Genomic DNA, 20,589 nt, shown 5'->3' with positions numbered 1-20,589 from the left:
GCTATACCAATCTGTCCTACAAGATTAAGAAATGCATAGGCATACAGTGGCAACTTTTACATAATGGTCCATGTGCCCTGTCCTCCACTGCTATAGGCATTCAAAAGAAGTCAAAACATCAAGGAGACCTTCTGACATAAAAGAATCACATCGTCAGACAGGCACCCACTTTACCTGAAAACGTGGGGCATGTCACGTCCCTCTGGGCATGTTCCATGCAGTAAATGCAGCACTTGCAAGTTCACCAAATGCATTAAAACAGTCGACATAGGTCTCCCTCGTCCATGGGTGCAACAGAGCCTCACCAACTGTAACTCTAAGGTGGTGATTTATTAGAATGTCCCTAAAAAAAGCGGTACATAGGCATGACGTCCAAGCCAGAATTTCGGAAAATAAGAGCTGTATAAGATCTGGTAATATCAGTGCTCCTTTAGTAGCCCACTAACTGGAAGCACAACACACAGCAAATTACATGTTCAGGCCAGTGCTTGTGCAATGTCATCATTTGAAATCCATGGAAGGATGGGAACAAAGACTTATTTTTGTGACAAATACCCATGTATCGGGTCTCAATGAGAATAATAACTGGAACGTGTAACGCAATTTTAGTTAGTGATTCCTACCATTTGACTGGTGTGGCAGATCATTATTATTACATTTCAGTACCTCACCCACTGACCCTTTTATGGTGAGTGTCTGGCTCTCACTCAGTCTCTGTATTCTACCTGCACTGGCAGTGGTCTGGCTTATTTGTATGCCTTAGCTTGGGCGCCTAGTAGTCTTATCCTCAGTTATTCGAGCGTAGACACAAATATTAGAGCTGGGCAATCCTTTTTTCCCATACTTGGCATACAGTGGTGAGCGAGGTAGGGCATGTTCATGCCCACCCCGTTCTTCAGTCATTTTTGCCTGTGGTGAACACCTACTCAATGAATTTAATGTTTTCTACTTGGAAAAGATTAAACTGATCAGGACCAATATTGATGGTTAACCCATTGTCCAATAACCTAATCCAGTCCCTGAGTGAGACTATTCCGGGGCACAGTCTACTTCTCCTAAATTTGCTATTTTACCAGTAATCTTAGAAAGTGTTGCAAACTTGATAAGCAAACGTAAACTCACCAATTTTAGCTACGATCCTAATCCTGCTTACTTGGTAAAACAGCACGAACACACCGTTAGCGGGATTACCCAGGCCCTGGTAAATGCCTCCTTAGCCCAGGGATGTGTTCCACCAGACTTGAACAAATCCTATCTTATGCCTTTCCTGAGGAAGCCAAAATTAGATCACATAATTATGTCCAACCACCATGCAATTGCTGGTCTCCTGTGGCCTGCCAACATCTTGGAATAGAATAGATTGCAACTATGCAGATACAGCGCTTCCTGGAAGAACACAACATCCTGGACTCATACCAGTCAGGATTCAGAGCAGGCCAGAGCAACGAAATGGCACTCAATGCCTTGAGGGACGACCTGCTTGAGGCTGCCGACAAAGGTGACATCAGCATGCTTGTCATGCTAGACTTGTCGACAGAACTTCGACACAGTCGATTTTGATATTTTTATGTCAAGACTATCGCTATTCACACAGGTGTCAGATCATGACCTCAAATGGTTCACCTTCTTTTTGGCAGACCACTGTCAGCAGGTGAAAGCAGGCTCATACCTATCTGATTAATTACCTTTCACCTGTGGAGTGCCTTCGGTCACCATTCTCTTTATCTCCATTGAGGTTTAACATCTATATTCATCCACTGTTGAGCCTCTTTTTCCAGGTTGACCTATGTTACCATTCATATGTCAATGACACTCAGATCTATGTCTGGCTAAATAAAACACTAGGGGCAATGGATCGAGTTCTAACCTGTGCAAACAGAATACAACTGAATCCACCCAAAACAGAGATGATTGTATTTGTCTCTAAAAAGAAGTTAGCAAATGTCTTACATTCTGCCCCATGCCCAACCCTATTTGGGACCCGAACTAAATTCACCGAGACAGTGAAGAATCTTGGTTACATTTGGCAGTCCATTATGAATTGCAATCTACATATCAATCAAATCAGTCGACTTTTATTAAATTGATGCCTCTGCAGAAATGTATGTGTACTTCTTGGAATAAACTGCGAATGGAATGGGTGTCAGAACTGGAGACGGAGTTGTCTGAGGAATCGTGGAATTATATTTGGAGAGCGGCTGTGAGGGCCAATGTATATTTAAATTTGAGATATATTCAACAGCGTATTTTAGGACACATTTATTGGACACCTGTAAGGATGAATAGGAGAGGATTGGTAGATACGGACCTGTGTTGGGGTTGTAATCGTTCAAGAGGGACATATTCACATATGCTTTGGGAGTGTGATAGAGTGGTGGATTTTTGGAAGGATGTTTTGGAGCGGGTTGATTTGGTGGTGAGTTTTCCTTTTCCTCGTACTTTTAAATCTGTAATGCTCCTTCTCGATTGATAGTAGAAGTGAAGAAGCATATGATTCTTCGGATTGGATTGATAGGACATTGTTGATAGCTATTAAACATATAATGAAAGTGTGGAAATCTAGGAAAAAAACGCACTATGAAAACTGGTTATTGGACATGCAAACACTTTCATGGTTCGAAATAACCCAAGCTTTGAGGCGTCATCGGGAGATGGAGTATGATGAGATGTGGAGATCATTTAATAATTTATATGGATAAGGTGTAGGATTTGATTAATATGGTAATATTGTTGTGTGGGTTGGGCAGAGGCGGTGTTTGTCTTCTTTGTTGTTGTGTTTCTGTTATGTCCCTGTTGTGCCATGTTTTTGATTTGGGATGTGAGTGTGGGAATTATAAAAATGTTTGACAAGGTAATGTTGTAATTAGTAGTGATATATATTATTTGGTATTGATATGTATGGAATTGTCTATACTTTATTCTCACTCGTATGTTTCTTATTTGTAATCTTGTGATTTAACTTTTAAATAAAGTTGGAAAAAAAATCAGTGCACTATCAACTTAAAACTATTGAAGCCTTTACTGCCCCTTATCTCTGAGAACTATCACCCAATTGTAGTTGGCACATTTACAATTTCAAACCTGGACTATTGCAATGCCCTTCTTATGGGCATCCAAAAATTCCAGCTACAGAGATTGCAGGTCTCTCAGAACTCTGCGGTGAGGCTGATCTTTGCGCTGCCTAGGTAATCAGCCGTCTCGCAGAGTAAAAAAAAACATTCACTGGCTTCCAGTGCAGCAGAGGATTTTGGTCAATATCTTATGCCTGGTTTTGAAATGTATCCAGAGCCTGGCCCCGGCTTATCTGGCAATTAAGATTGTAATTCACTGCCCTAATCGATTCCTGCGATCCATGGGACAGAGCCTTTTGGTGGTCCCATTCTCTAGGACCACAACCTGGGTGGAAGGGGGGGGACAGACACTTTTCCTTCATGGGCCCTCATTCTTGGAATTCCCTTCCACAGGATCTGATGCAAATTGAATCTTTGTCTATTTTCAGAAAAGAACTGAAAACATATCTCTTCCTGTAACTCCCCCTGTCCTTCTAAGGCATTTAACCTATGTCAATGTGGTCTATGATTTGTGTTGACTTTTTCATTGCCGTCCAGATGCAGAATCTGCTGGGATCCCTATGGGGTACATGTGTTATAATTTTAAAAATCAATCAAAATCAAACCAATCACCTCTCAAGTTGGCACCCACTTAGAAGCTCACATTTCATACAGCGGCATCCGCCACTCATCTATCATATCACATGATAAGGATCCCGTGCATATGTATACCAGCCGCACAGACATCCACTTCTATTGCAGAGCTGAAGCACACAGGGTGAGGAATTCGGCCATCTGCACAGGGAGAGTGCGCTCACCTGGGCTATCTGATTTTTTGTTTATTTAAAAGGAATGAATGATGGGAGATCAATCTACAGAAAATGTGTGGGCCATTCCCACACATATTTTCCACGCTCACCGCACAGCAGATAAATAGTCATGTACTTTGAGGGGGCACAGCTTAGCAGCTCCGGCCACCCCTGTCATGTGTAGCTAACACCTGACAGCTGTAGGTACATCAAAAGCCTCTGGCCATGGGCAGCCTGATTAGCATTTCAAGGCCCCATGGATTTGCATCTCCATTGTTACACCCTGCTGGTGGTGGCAAATATTGAAGGATGTTAATTAGCAGGCCTCAGGGAAGTCATGGGTGCAGGAAGTGACAATGGAGACCAGAGACCAACACCTCTTTGTAATGCAATGTGTCAACTTGGTACTAACACCCCTCCTTGGTATGAAAGGGCAGTGAATGTCTGGAACCACTCCTTTCAGAGCAGGGAAGTATTTGAATTGTAGGAGATGAAAGTCTGCCTGCAGCCCCCACTTCAAAGGAGGTCCATGGTGTAACCAAGCACTGCATAGGGCACAGTTAACTAGGGAGACACTTGTGTATACAGCAGACAGGAAATGGGCGGGACTTAGAAGTATATGCTGTCATCCTTCCCCTGTCTGTTGCCAAGCGCTCTGATTCTCACCTGAAGCATCACTGAAGATAGTTGGAGGGGACCCAGGATTTGTTCATTAAGGTGGGCTTAGCCTACACCAATCACTGTGGCCTGTTTGGCTTTAAAAGAGGTCTAAGCCCCTCACTGATCAGATCATCTGAAGACTTTGCAAGGAGTAAGAAGAAGGACTCATTTGGACCTGAGCTGAACGTACAGTCTACCTTACTAGAAAACTAAGAACAAAAAAACTCCCGTACCTAATAGTGGTTTGGACACTCAGTTTACTGGATATTTAGGAATTAATCACAATAAAAGACAATTCAAAACAGTGACACATCGAAGTTCATGGAAAATACAACCTAACTTCATTGTTGACTCTGTTAAAATCAAATTTTAATACATGGTATACAAGGTTTAAAACATATCCATAAAAACTAACATACTTAAAAAACGAACAAAGTGACCAGTGCTTCCAAAGAAAGTGCTATGTGCTTGTCGCGAACTGGCTAATAAAGTGCAAAGTATGCAATTGGACCGTATCTTCCTCTTGGATACGAGAACAAACTCCAAGTGTACATGTAAATAAAGGGTATTTAAAAAAAAAAATCAAGTAAATTCAACTTTCAATTTTCGGTTAACAAAAGAATCACACAAAATATATCACTTGAGACTCTTCCTCATTCAATGTCTCTCAACATCGTGCCTTAGCCAAAATGTACCTAAAGTACATCGGAGGAATTCTAATCCTTGTTCAAATACTTTGTGTTAGTATCTGTAGTAGCCCTACATGTTTAGTTCCTCTGGTCCTTAGAATTAGTATTAGGAACTTCTCCAGGGGAGTGTGGAGGCTGGGGCAGACGAACCCACAGCCAAAATCTTGCTAATAGTTTGACAGAACTTAAACGTTGAAACTGTTGCAGTAGTGTGGAGTCCTTGGTGGTATTTCTAGTGGGCAATCTTAAATGATGTAAGCCACAGACTCTTGTTCATAGTACAAGAGAATCGATCCAGGCCAAACCTATTAAAAAAAACATAATACACTTTGTAAGTATTATGGTTGCTCAATCAAAAGCATGAATAATCAATATTACTTAAAGAAAGCCCTTAATTGGGAGCTTACCGTCTCTTAATGATGGTAAGTGATTCTAGGGTTCTGCATGGATTCCTAGTGGTGCAGTCCCCAGGGGGGTCCTGTAAATACACAAGGAAAAAACTCAACGTCCTCTAAATAGTGAGTGTAATGATGGCTGACTGAAAGGTAAAACAACGGGTGCTATAGGTTAACTGATATCATTTAAAAAGGTAGGTGTCACTCCAATGGAGACTTACTTCAGACATCAGACATCTTTGTCTTTAAGCCAAGTACTGTTCTCTGTACAAATAGTGGTGGTCTGGACAGATCGTTGTACCCTGCAAAGTAATTATATAGATTGTATTGATGTCATAGCGAAGATGGTGCTAGATAAAAGGTAAGAACTAGCCCCTAATTCTTAAAAAATAGTGGGCGGTTCCTCTGAGTTAAAAGTATGTCACTAGTGCACAGAAGGTACACGGGTTACCTGAGGTTCAGGATCATGTGGACTCCATGGTGGCAAGGCTGCTCCTTCGTTCTCTGCGGTGGTGGACTAGCGACTGTTGCTAGGGTAGCTCGCACACTAAGAGCTGTGCACAAGGTGTGTACTGCGCATGGGTAATGGAAGTGCATTCTGCACTAGCAATGGCACGTGCGCCGTGTAGAATGAGGCAGCTGATCAAGCGTTTGTCAGCCACATAAAGAAATACATATAGTTCGTAATGTGAAAAAACAACTGGTAGGTGCGTACGGAGTATGCCCCAATGGAGTATAAAAAATAATAGTAATTCTCACTAGGAGATTCTGTATGGTCTAAAGACAAGGTCCGTTACTATGGAAACCTCGCACGCCACTGCCGGGTCAGGCATTCCACTGCGCATGTGTTCTAGCTGACACACCGCTTTTTATTGTGACGCGCAACAGAAAGTTGTAGGATCGACTGCAACATATTTCACACAGCTGTCTGTATCCAGGTTTCAGAGCACAGCCATGCCCCAAGCATAATGGCTGTGGATGGCAGCATATAATCAAAGATCGGTGGGTAAATACAAATTCTGACGGGTTGATCATACTGCACTCTAGATATAATTATCAGTAGTTGGGATGTGACTATCACTCAAAGAGTGGAACTAGTCGTGATAGGGCAGGTGGTTGATAAGCACGCACGAGTGCTAAATAAAGTGGGTACAGGTCTTACCTTAAGGCGCTTATTAATGTAGCGCAAGGTGCATAGGTACTATACTATAGGGGCCAATATTGACAACATAGGGGTTATGGTACACCTACTATCGTGCCACTAGTCAATGTGAATTATGGCGGTGTAAGATATGGGTAGCAGGTGATGGAGTCGGAAAAATGCAAGATTGCTAAGGGCTAAAAGGTCTCACTAGAGGGGTAATACAAAATGGGGACTTGCAGCAGCTACAACCTAGTGTTTCAAAGGTGTGTGCCAAATATTGATAGGGACCTAACTGATCACACTTAGTCCTAAAGTACCCTACTATGTGGCAATCGTTAGTGGAGATATAATTGGGTGTGTTTATTTAATAAATACACTCCAGTCAATATTCTCGTTCAGTTCATGCGGATATCTTTTCGTTAAGAAAATCATTTTCTGTTCTTGTATACTCAACGTATGTCTGTCAGTTTTGGAGTCTTGAGTTTGTTCAACTTTCATAACTAATGTCCACCTAAGTTCTTCGGGTTTGTGTCCCAGACTTGTGAAATGGCCCACTGAAGGTGTGTTTATGGTGTTATTCCTAATGCAGCTTTTATGTTCACCTATCCTAATCTTTCCTTTCCTTTCGGTTTTACCAATGTACAATCTGTTACACAGACACCAGATGGCATACACTACCATCATTGAGTTACAATTTGTCAAAACTCTCTGTTCCCATCGTTCGGTGAGACCTAGATCGATATCTTTCAATCTGGTAGTTTGTGCACAACAATTGCAATGGCCACACAGGCTGTGTCCTATAGTTTTAGGTAGCCCCCAACTCTCAGTTAGTGTGGGTTGAGCACTCGATTTTATGGCCACATAATTTCTAGTGACTAGTTCCTTCAGGTTTTTGATCCTGCGGAAGGAAGGCACACTTGGGTGTAGACAGGGGGCAGTCTCCTTTTTCTAATATGTGCCAATTGTTCCTCACAATCTTGGATATGTCATTAGATAGAGGGTTGTATGTGCTCACAAACACAATGTTATCATTATTTGTTTTTCTCTCTCTATATTCCAAAATAACATCTCTGTTGTTGTTTGACGCTCTTTGTTATGCTGTCTTGACAATTTTCTTAGGGTAACCCCTATGAATCAAGTTTTGTTTCAAATTGTCAGCCTCTTTCATAAAATCACCTTTAGTACTGCTGTTGCGCTTCATACGCAAAAATTGTCCGAAGGGCAAGTTTTGTCTAGTATGTTTTGGGTGAAAGCTAGAGTAGGCTAATATCGAATTTTTATCAGTTCCTTTATGTAAAGGTCTAACTTGGAGTATTGACAGTTCTCTATTAAAATAGATTGTCAAATCTAAGAAATTGACTGATTCATGGCTTACAGTTTTAGTAAACTGTAAAAAGGGATTTTGTGAATTAAGCCAGAGTACAAATGCATCAAAGTACAACATATCGCCTGACCAAATCATAAAAGCATCATCAGTAAACCTTTTCCATAATTGAATGTATTCTCTATATGGATTGAGGTTAGTCATGATTGTGTGGACTTCAATAGTTTCAACATACAAATTTGCAAGGGTTGATGCCATCGCTGACCCCATGGTGGTGCCATGTATTTGCTTGTAAAACTGATTGTTGAACATAAAGTTGTTTTCACATAAAGCCATCTTAGTGCACCAAAGAATAAAGGAGTTTGGGGTTTTGTCTGTGGTTCTGGAGGATAACAATTTCTCTTCTACCATACTCAAGGTTGCTGCCTGAGGAATTTTAGTGTATAATGAGACCACATCTAAGGTAACAAGTAGGTCATTGTTGTTTATCTTCAGGCCCTCCACGATTCTAATCACTTCTGTTGTGTCTTGAATATAGGATGCCATTAATTTCACATATGGACTCAAAAAGTGATCTGCAAATTTAGAAAGTGGTTCTAAGAGAGAGCCGCAACCAGACACAGTTGGTCTCCATGGTGGGTTCTCTAAGGTTTTATGAATCTTTGGCAGAGTATAAAACTTTGGAACATTCGGGTGTGTGGGCGTTAAATATTCTGCCTCTTGTTTAGATATCCACCCTCTTTCCTTGGCTTTCACTACCTTTAGGTTAATCAGCGATTGTAGTCTCGTAGTCAGGTCAGTAGTGAGAATTTCGTAAAAGGAGGTATAGCTATGTTGGCACTCGCATTCTGTGATGTAATGCTGTCTGTTGAGTAAAACTATTGCTCCCCCTTTATCTGCCTTTCTGATTATAATGTTTTGGTTACATTTTAGTGTATGGATTGCTTCTCTTCTACTGCTATTCTGAAAGGAGTGTCTGTCATAGTCTTTCTCATGTTTTTCAAGGTCACTCATCACTCTCTTCTTGAATACTATGGATTCGGGAGTGTGCCTAGTCGTGGGGGGATTGCAGGTGGAGGGCCGGCGCAATCCTGTTTCGTTAATCTCACCAGTATAGGCATTCAAGGAGAAGAAGTGTTTCAGGTATATTTTTCTGAATAACATTTCTAAATCTGTTTTGTTCCCAAAGGGATCATAGCGGTTTGTAGGAACAAAACGTAGACCTTTTTCGAGGATATCTTTCTCTGCCTTATTAGGATGGTAATTGGATAGATTCACTAGTAAGGTCTCTTGCTCCTCGTGTGTCATGGTTCGAAGTCCCAGTTCATTTGGTCCTGGTCTAAAAAACTTGCGTTGGATCTTCAGTCCCCTCTACCTCTCCGGGGTATCTGCGGTTGTCCAAGTCTCATGCCGTTGGATCTTCTGCATCTCGAGGTGCCTCTGGTGTTTGAATAATCATCATCGACCTCTTCCACATTATCGTCACTAGAGCCATAGGAGCTGTAAGAGGTATTAACAAAACGTACTCTACGTCCTCTCCGGTTTGGTTGATCTCGTGATTGATTAGGTTTGTAGTTGTCTTGAGTATACACAAAGGCTTTCTCGTGCGTGAAATTAATTAGGTCTTTTATCATCCTGCTCACTCTATCACGTGTCGTATAATCTTTGAAATCATCAATCTCTTTATTTATTTCTTCCAGTCTTTTCTTATAAATATCTATTGATACAAGTTTGTTAATTTCATCTTCTAGTATCAGTAGTTCTGCTGCAAACTTGTCAGACATTTCCTTTTCCGTGTCGATGATTAGAATTATCCAATCTCTGCCGCATTTGTTTGCAATATAGCTCCATTGTTGTACAAACTGTTTGTTATCCAGAAATAACCTTGGTTCATTGCGAACTACATGACCTTGGGGTAGAGTCCCATTTCTTAGGTACTCAATCATGATTACACCATGCAGTTCTGTTCTAATAAATCTTTTCTTTAATTGGGCTATGCCATCCCAATTAATGACATTGCTAATTGGGGAGCTGCCATTATCTGGGTCTAGGGCTGTGGCTCGTGCGAGCAGTTCTAGTACGTACTTATCATCATAGCATTTAACCTTATCTGCAGCCATTCTAGAGTATTAATAGCACCCATGGTTGTAAGGAGTTGGCTTGTATTCACTGTGTCTGTATATTTGGAGGGATTTATAAAAGGGGTTCCACGACCTATGGCCGTACTTGAAACTAGAAACAACTCGAGGGAAATCAGGTATAACTGTAGGTTTCAAGGGAGCAAACCAGACATATCCTTTTGAAAACTAAGAACAAAAAAGCTCACGTACCTAATAGTGGTTTGGACACTCAGTTTACTGGATATTTAGGAATTAATCACACTAAAAGACAATTCAAAAGAGTGACACATCGAAGTTCATGGAAAATACAACCTAACTCATTGTTGACTCTGTTAAAATCAAATTTTAATACATGGTATACAAGGTTTAAAACATATCCATAAAAACTAAAATATATAAAAAAAACTAACAAAGTGACCAGTGCTTCCAAACAAAGTGCTATGTGCTCATCACCAACTGGCTAATAAAGTTCAAAGTATGCAATTGGACCGTATCTCTCTTTTGAATACGAGAACAAACTCCAAGTGTACATGTACATAAAGAGTATTTAAAAAAATGTGTTCAAGTAAATTCAACTTTCAATTATCGGTTAACAAAAGAATGACACAAAATATATCACTTGAGACTCTTCCTCATTCAATGTCTCTCAACATCGTGCCTTACTCAAAATGTACCTAAAGTAGACCGGAGGAATTCTAATCCTTGTTCAAATACTTTGTGTTAGTATCTGTAGTAGCCCTACATGTTTCGTTCCTCTGGTCCTTAGAATTAGTATTGGGAACTTCTTCAGGGGAGTGTGGAGGCTGGGGTAGAAAAACCCACAGCCAAAATCTTGCTAATAGTTTGACAGAACTTAAACGTTGAAACTTTTGCAGTAGTGTGGAGTCCTTGGTGGTATTCCTAGTGCACAATCTTAAATGATGTAAGCCACAGACTCTTGTTCATAGTACAAGCGAATTGATCCAGGCCAAACCTATTCATAAAAAACATAATACCACTTTGTAAGTATTATGGTTGCTCAATCAAAAGCATGAATAATCAATATTACTTAAAGAAAGCCCTTAATTGGGAGCTTACCGTCTCTTATTGATGGTAAGTGATTCTAGGGTTCTGCATGGATTCTTAGAGGTGCAGTCCCCAGCGGGGTCCCTCTAAATACACAAGGAAAAAACTCAACGTCCTCTAAATAGTGAGTGTAACGATGGCTGACTGAAAAGTAAAACAACGGGTGCTATAGGTTAACTGATGTAATTTAAAAGGTAGGTGTCACTCCAATGGAGACTTACTTCAGACATCAACATCTTTGTCTTTAAGCCGAATATTGTTCTCTGTACAAATAGTGGCGGTCTGGACAGGTCGTTGTGCCCTGCAAAGGAATTATATAGATTGTATTGATGTCATAGCAAAGATAGTGCTAGATAAAAGGTAAGAACTAGCCCCTAATTCAATTTATAAAAAATAGCGGGTCGTTCCTTGGAGTTAAAAGTATGTCACTAGTGCACAGAGGGTACGCGGGTTACCTGAGGTTCAGGATCATGTGGACTCCATGGCGACAAGGCTGCTCCTTCGTTCTGTGCGGTGGTGGACTAGCTACTGTTGCTAGGGTAGCTCGCACGCTAAGAGCTGTGTGCAAGGGGTGTACTGCGCATGGGTAATGGAAGTGCATTCTGCACTAGCGATGGCACATGCGCCGTGTAGAATGAGGCAGCTGATCAAGCGTTTGTCGGCCACATAAAGAAATACATATAGTTAGTAATGCAAAAAAACAACTAGTGGGTGCGTACGGAGTATGCCCCAATGGAGTATAAAAAATAATAGTAATTCTCACTAGGAGATTCTGTACGGTCTAAAGACGAGGTCTGTTATTATGGAAACCTCGCACGCCAGTGCCGGGTCAGGCATTCCACTGTGCATGTGTTCTAGCTGACACACCGCTTTTCAGTGTGACGCGCAACAGAAAGTCGTAGGATCGACTGCAACATAGTTCACACAGCTGTCTGTATCCAAGTTTCAGAGCACAGCCATGCCCCGAGCATAATGGCTGTGGATGGCAGCATATAATCAAAGATCGGTGGGTAAATACAAAATACCGATTGGTGGATCATACTGCACTCTAGATATAATTATCAGTAGTTGGGATGTGACTATCACTCGAAGGGTGGAACTAGTCGTGATAGGGCAGGTGGTTGATAAGAGCGCACGAGTGCTAAATAAAATGGGTACAGGTCTTACCTTAAGGCGCTTATTAATGTAGCACAAGTACATTCTACCTTACATCATCTACCAGGGAAGGAAGGCCAGGAGTTCCAAGAGGGAAGTAATATCCCTCCCCTAAACATCTCCCAGGGAACCGAGGGAGGTACCGGACTAGAGGACCCATCCAGCAGCTCCAGAACTGGTACGCAGCCAGCACACAGCGTGTCCTGCTAGGTTCTGACAGCAAGCTTCCTAGGTGGGAAGTCCCGGAAAGTCTGTGGACAAAGGACCAGGCCGTTGCTTGCTAACACCCTCCTGAATGTTGGGCCATCCGCCTTGAAGGGTCATGAGCCCTGCAAAGAAGCTAAGAGGAGTGCCACACGAGCAACATCCAGCATCCATCTTTTTAAGGACCTTTTCGAGACAGTCAAGTCCTTGAACCGCATCAGTCTGCACCACTGACTGTTCTCACGTTGCAGTCGCCAGAGCCGTCCGAGACGCCTCAGCCAGCATTCCAGATCCGCCAACCAGCACAGAGACAATGATTCTTGGCACTGAGCAACCGCCCTGCACAGCCTGCAGATGTACATCCAGCCTTGCTTGCCGAACTGCCTGCTGCCGGGTACCGGCAGCTGTCTCCCGCCACTAACTCTGTTTCACGGGCAGCAAAGCGCCCTGGAACCGCCTCGACACTGTCAAGCACTAAGAACTTCTTCAGCACCAGGTACACTGTGGTTCTGCCCCCCTGGTCCTTTTCGGAAGGCCCCTAGAGACAGTTACGATCCTTTGCCCCTTTGGTGTTGAAAACAAATAATCTTGATTTATAAGACCCATTACTTTACCAACTACCCTCCTGTAAGTATCCAGAGTGCATCCCTTTCCTTCGTGAAACTGTCTATCCTCTGTGTTCCTTTACAGTGTGGATTGTAATTGTAGTATGCTAGAACTGTCAGTTGTAGCAATAATAAAGTTGATATTTGTATACAACCTTGTCTGGACAGTCCCTTTTATCATTGGGTAATAATTGTAATTTCGCTGTTAGTTTTGCAACTAACCAACGATCCACGACCATGCGGAGATAAGCCTGTCATTCTGTCCCATTACCAAAAATGGATAAGAAGGTCTTGTAATTTACTTGTATTCCAATCTGTTTGGCTCCCTTCTGGTGTACTAGAGGTGTGGGGTTAATTGATGGTTTAGAAATCGATATTCATCCATGGACCACTGGTGCCCTGGAAGTTGATTCGTAACACATATGCAAAACACAGCAATTGAGGTAAATGCTTACTGGCAGGCGTGGGCCCAACCAACTGCATCATGAAGCTATGTAAAACACCTAGAGCTATATCAGGAATTTCTACCCTTTTTTGGTGCACCTACAGGCAGGCGCTCCGTATGGGAATATGGCCCCTTAGGACTGTGTCCTGCTCTTTCGCCACCGCTTGGGATATATTTTGTAACCACCTCCATTTTTGAAGTTCCGTTTCATGCAGCCATCATTAATTACAATACGAGTAAAGTGTCTGTTTCGCAGCATCAATCAGGTCAGTGCTCTCGCTTAAGGTCACATGCCACATTCTTCAGTGCCTATTGCGACACACTGTTTATCACAACACTTGTTTGAATCCGTGGCACCAGGTGATATTACAGTGGTCTGAAACCATGTTTTTTGCATTCTCAAGCAATGTGCAGGGATTAGGTATATGATCATTAGATATTCTCTACGGGCCACCATCTTTACACAGGTCTCATTCCAGGAGTGGCCTGGCTTTTACCCACCAGTCCACAGTATGTATCCGAGGTTCTCAGTGTGCAGAGATCATTCAGCTCAATGCAGTTGTTTATTTATGGTTTACACCTGAGTTCCGTGCCCCCTGGCTTGGTATGTTTGAACCCTATCTTTCTGGTTCTTTCGCAGGCACTTGGAATTATACTATATAACCCTTCATGACACTGAGAGTCAGGTTGGCTATAGTAATAATTATGGGTAGTGTAAGAAGGGAGGCTTCATATACACTGACAGGTGCTTTTACATAGTATTCACAGGTTATGATTGTTGAATAATCCACAGACTCTACTAAGCTACAAGCATTTGCGTCAAAAATTTACTTTATTGATGATTCCCCTGAAGAATGTTCTCGTTGGCAAGAAGAGATACAGGTTGGGTTGGTAAAAGAGCAGTTCGTACTGCTCTATGCAAGAGAATTGTAACTAGTCTTTCTCTCGGCTAGTGTAGAGTCTTGGCACTGAGTCACTGGATGTGGTGCAGGATATTTATCTATATTTATACTGTTTTAATGTTGTCATGTGGTGGCCTATTGCATAAGCCCATTCGTTTTTTAAGGGATGTGCTATATTAAGAAACTATGATGTTTTTTAATGTAAAACAAATAAAGATACATTTTGTATACTTCCATACAGAGCAGGTGATTTTTCGTATTAGTGAAGTGAGACATCACACCTACACACACACACTCTTCAGTGAGGGGATTTCCTGTTTTCATACAGATTGTATTACCCGAACTACTTACCAGATCCCTTTTTTGGTTGAAAGATGCCCATCCACTTTACCCTTTGGGAATATTAAAACACACTCTGTGGTCATTCTTGTCGGTGCTCCTGAGTGACCCATGAACACCGACAAACATTCCCTACAAATTAGATAAAAGGATGAGTAATGTGACAATGAGTTTGTCAATGTGCATTATATGTCATGGAGAAAGGTTGTACAGGATCTATAAGAGCTCTACTTCCGGGTGAATTCACATTACCCTACTGAGCCTCATTATGAGTAGGGTGGTAAGGGATATCGGGCACCGTTAAGGAGACCGGTGCTGGTAATCCCTTACTGCCGTACTACGAGTTCCCTTAGCGGGTCCCTCCTTTAACGCCTGGTTTTACCAGGCGTTATGGACGGGACCCGCTACGGGACTTCAGAGCTAATAACGGTACCGCAAATTGTGGTACCGTTATTAGCTACCTCCCCATTCCCATTGAGCCCTACAGGGCCTCAAATGGGAATGGGGAATGGTTTTTTCAATGGGGACTTACCGGTCCCGCAAAGGTCGCACTACACCGGTAAGTCCCCATTGAACGAGACCGGTGCCAGTACCGTTATTGGAGGCAGTCATGGCGCATATAGCGCCATGACTACCTCCAATCTCGGAATGCGGTCCACTGTTTGCATGGAGGACCAAGTATACTGCAAACAGAGCTACAGTATTGCTAAATCCCACCAAAAATAATATCATGTTTTTATATAGTGTTTGTGCTGGGCTCCTCCCACTTCGAAGCGCTGTAATATTAACTCTTAAATGGAATTCAATGTATCAACTCAGGCAGGATGAAGGACTATTCAAGCTTGTGAGGTGCAGGCTTACTCTATGATAGAGGGGATCGTTTAACCCCTGAGCTGCCCATGCAACGTAGTGTCATTGATCCACTATGCAAAATTACTTTTGATATTTGTTTTTTATTGTTTGAGTTATATCAATGACATCCTTTGGAGATCACCAGGGGTAACAGCTGCTACCCCCAGCGACTCCCTTGGCATTTATGCCCTGACCTTGCAATCCCTCGTTCAGGAATTTTAGGAGCAGTGCCAAATCATAGATAAATTGGCCACTCATGACAGCCCTGTTTCTTTTCTGCACTTCCAACTCCTTGTCCCTGCCCTTACTCTGCAGCAGTTTCCCAAGGCTTCTACTGGGCTAGGAAATGGACAAGGAGTTGGATCTCTGGTTCTCACCATCACAGCATCAGCACAACTTTGCTGACACGATGCACGAGGGTAAAGGGAATGCCAAGGACAAGCAGCATTTATATGTCATCGACAGAAGACCATGCATTGATGTAGTCGGGAGCTTGAATGGCTCTGGCAATTCCCTGCCAGGTAAGTTTGTGTGTCAGTGCAGGTGTTCAGGCATGGGCTCAGTGGTGATGGATGAGTTGGGGCACCCTCATATGTGTGGGTGGGCCATACATGATCATACATTATATTAAAAACATGAACTGGCTTTGGATGGGATTACTGGAGCATTCAGGGATTCACTTGACATAATGGCAGCACGTGGACATGTGCGGCTGAACATTACATATGTTGCCTGACCATATATTTCAAGCATTATCTGTAAATGAATGCCAAATCGGGTGCATTTGAGGCTGCATTTGGCATATGGTGGCAGCAAATGGACATATGAGGGTATAAATGAAATTTGGTGAATGTATGATTCATGTAATGTATTGCTTGCCAGTAGATGGCATTGCTAGGGATTTGAGGCTGCACTTGGCATACGATTGCAGCATCTGGACATGTTAGGCTGCACATTACATATAGTTCCTGTGAGGAATTTGACCATCCGCACAGTGGGTGTGTGCTCGCCTGGGCTTTTTTTAACTTTTAAATGAAATTGAATGATGGTAGACCAACCTACTGAAAATGTGTGGGGCTAATCCGCACACAATTTTCCATGCTCACTGCATAGCATTTGCATAGACCCGTGTACTCTGGGTGGGCACAGCCTACAGGTGCAGTCTGCAGTGTCAAATTTAGTTGGGATATGACAGCAGGAGTAGATAATTCATCTCTAGAAGGGGGATGGTCAAACCTCTGCCATGTCATGACCAGCCTAATTAGCTAACAAAGGCTCCATAGATCCACCCTGCCCTTTTGTTGGGCCCTGGTGCTGGTGGCAGCAATTTGCATACGGGTCAGAAAGTAATTCAAAAAGGGCCACATGGGGCCTTGCAACAGCCACTAACAAAGAAGACAAGAAACACCAACAACCTTTCATACGCAACTGTGTCAACCTGATGCCAGCTCCCGCCCTCAGTATCAATTGACAGTGAAATGACATGCCTGGAACTGCGTATTTAAAGTAGTCATCCCCACAGGGGGGCCCATTCAGAAGGTAAGAGTATGTGGTTTGATGGAGCCAGAAAGTCTCACAGCAGCTTCAAGGGAGAACTGCTGCTTTCATCAGAAACCACAGAGAGCTCCATTATCCAGCGAGACCAATTGATCCACAACAGACAGGAAGATGGGTGGGACTTAGTATTACATGTTTTCACCCCTTTACCTTGTCTGTTATGACCTCACGCATACAGGAGATTGTTGGTGAGGACCCAAGATTGCTTCATTAAGGTAGGTTTAGCCTGCACCAATCACTGTGGCCATTTGGCTTTTAAAGAGGATTGAACCCTCTTTTGGCATATCATCTGAAGACCTCATAAGGAGTAGCAAGAATAACCCATCATTGGACCCTGGCTGAAGGTACAGTCTGCCTTACATCTTTCACCAGTGATGGAAGGCCATGACCTAGAAGAGGGAAGCAAGATCCCTTCTCTAAACATCTCCCAGGGAACAGATGGAGATACTGAACCTAGAAGACCCTCCAGCAGCTCCAGGGCCGGTACCCAGCCAGAACACAGCTAGCCATGCTAGGCTCTACAGCAAGATTCCAAGGTGGGAAGTGCCAGAGAGTATCTGAACCCAAAACCAAGGACACGGCAAAACACTCATCAGCTTTGGGCCATCTGCATTAAAAGATGACACAAGACCATTGAAGAAGCTTTGGAGAAGTGCCACGACAAGCATCATTTGCCATCCGCCTTAAAGGACACTTTTGAGCCAGTGGAGTCCCTCGAGCTGCAACTGACTGCAACGCTGAGCGTTGTTATGCTGCAGTCAATTAAAGACGTCTCGGCCAGTGCTTCAGAACCTCTGACCAGCACAGAGACAATGATTCCTGACCACGAGCTGCCGTGTAGGCCAGCCTGCATCTGTCAGTCCAGCCTTGCTCGCCGAACTGGTTGCCGACTGATAACTGCAGCTGTCTCCCGTCTTGAACTTTGTCACAGAACCTGCAAAGCACCCTGAAACCGACTCGACACTGTCGAGCACCAAGGACATATATTGTGGTTCTGTCCCCCTGGTGCTTCTCCGAAGGCCCCTAGAGGCATTTTACAACCCATCGCTCCCTTTGTGCTAAAACCAAGCATCCTTGAACTGTTTTGATTATTTACTATACCAACCACCCTCCTGTCAGTAACCGGAGCTCATCCCTTTTCCTTCTTTGAAACTGTCTGTCCTCTGCATTCCTTTACAGGGTGGGTTGTATTTCGTAATGTTGCTAGAACTCTCTGTTGTGATAATAATAAAGTAGATATTTTTATACAACCTTGACTGGACAGTCCCTTTTATCATTGGGTAACATTTGTATTTTCACTGTGTTGCAACTAACAGACGATAAATGACCTTTCGGAGATATGTTTGCTGTTCCGTACACGTTACCAAAATTGGACAAAGAGGTTTATAATTTGCTTGTGTTTCCAATATGTTCAGATGCCTTCTGGTGTGCTAGAGGTGGGTGGCTGATTGATGGTTTAGAAACCGATATTCATCCCCGGACAGCTGGTGCCCCAGGAATTGATCATTCATCACAGTGCCTCTGCCTTTCATATAGTGCATTAGTACCCAGCACGCGCGGCTGAACAGGAATACTGTGTGGTGATTGGCTCATTTGTGAGCCATACCACACGGTATTCCCGTCCACGCCATGCGTGCGGCTACTCTGTTCCCGGCGAGGGGCCTGGCAGCCCCTCAGCCAATGAGGAGGCTCAAAACGGGGCAATCCCCGCTCCGAGCCTCCCCATGGCTGGAGGCTTACTTCATCCCCCGCCAGGGACTCAGGTAAGATTTTTTTTTCCCCAAGCCTTTCCTCCCTCCTCCTTCCCCCCTCCCCACCCCACTTACCTTCTATCCCACGGTCTCCAGCGGGGGACGATGGAAACCTCCAGCCGTGTGGAGACTCGGAGCGGGGCCATCCCCCCTCCAAGCCTCCACACGGCTGGAGGCTTCCATCGCCCCCCGCCGGAGACTGCGTTATTTTTTTTTCTCCCCATCTCCCCCTTCCGCCCTCCCGACCCCACTTACCTTCTTTTTTCTTCTGGTCTTGGAAGCGAACGCACTGGGAACAGTTCTGTTCCCAGCGCGTCCGCTCCTGATGGCCACCATGGAAAGGGAAAACGGACTACGTTTTCCCTTTCCATGGCGGCGGCCATTTTGTTTTTGTTTTTTTTTTGTTTTTGTTTTTTTGTTTTTTTTCTGTTCCGAAACGTGTTTCGGAACAGAATAAAATGCCATTAGCACCCCGATCCAACGGGCCGGGGTACTAATGGCAATAAGATCCTCGCTAGGCTCGGGACTATAACTACGGCCCCAGGCATTACCTGGGGCGGTATTGGCCCACCACCTCGGGTCTTATTGCCACATTATTGCCACATTAATTGGATCTGTGTGATTTGGTCATGGCAGAATTGTTCATGGCGGAATTGACCATAGTCAATTTCGCTGCAAATTCAATTTTACCATGGCCAAACCCGCAAATCCATTTCCCCCACCCCCAAAACATCCCCCCACACCTCCAATTACCTTTTGCACGGCCGCTGCCTCTCCTGACCTTGCAGCATCAGTTCTGTCCCTCTAACACGGGTTGGATGGCCCCCTTTTCTCCTTTTTTATCTTTGTCCCCCACCTCCAATCTTCAGGAAGCAGGGGACATACCTGCAACCCCCCCCCAATGGCCCATAATACCAAACATTGGGACAGGGACACGCCCCATGACCACAGCTCCCCATGTTCGGTATGTATTACCCAATTTCATCAAATTAAATCGATCAAATGGTATTGGCCGAATTTGGTCAGATGTACTATTCGATCAATAAAATTCGATCAAATTGGGTAATACCCATTAATTGCCATTGGATTGAATTCCCAGGCCATTGGAGGCTTCACTTGACATATGATGGTAGCAATGCAACAGGTTGCTTTATATTTGGTGACTATAGCGTCCACATTAGCCATTAACTGGCATTGGGTGGCACTCATGGGGCATGTGCACAACTGAGGTTGCACCTTGCATATGGTAATTATGGCAGGGATATCAGATATTAATTGACATTAGGTGGTGTTTCCGAGAAGTCTGAGGTTGCCCCATGATGGTAGCGCCTGGATTTGTCAGGGTGTACCTTACATACTTTGACTACAACTGTCAAAAGAGGGCAGTAGCTAGTCATATGCAACTCTACTAGATGTAAAGGCAGTGCCCCTGGCCTATCTTGGCTCTGGGTGTACCTGTGCCATATTATAAACCAACCCATAGTGAGGCAGCACCATGGTTGAAATATGGTTGGTAACTAAAA

Source organism: Ambystoma mexicanum, chromosome 10, assembly GCF_040938575.1.
Source record: "Ambystoma mexicanum isolate Mex_15411 chromosome 10, UKY_AmexF1_1, whole genome shotgun sequence".
NCBI lineage: Eukaryota > Metazoa > Chordata > Amphibia > Caudata > Ambystomatidae > Ambystoma > Ambystoma mexicanum.
Note: the sequence above shows the minus strand (reverse complement) of the source record.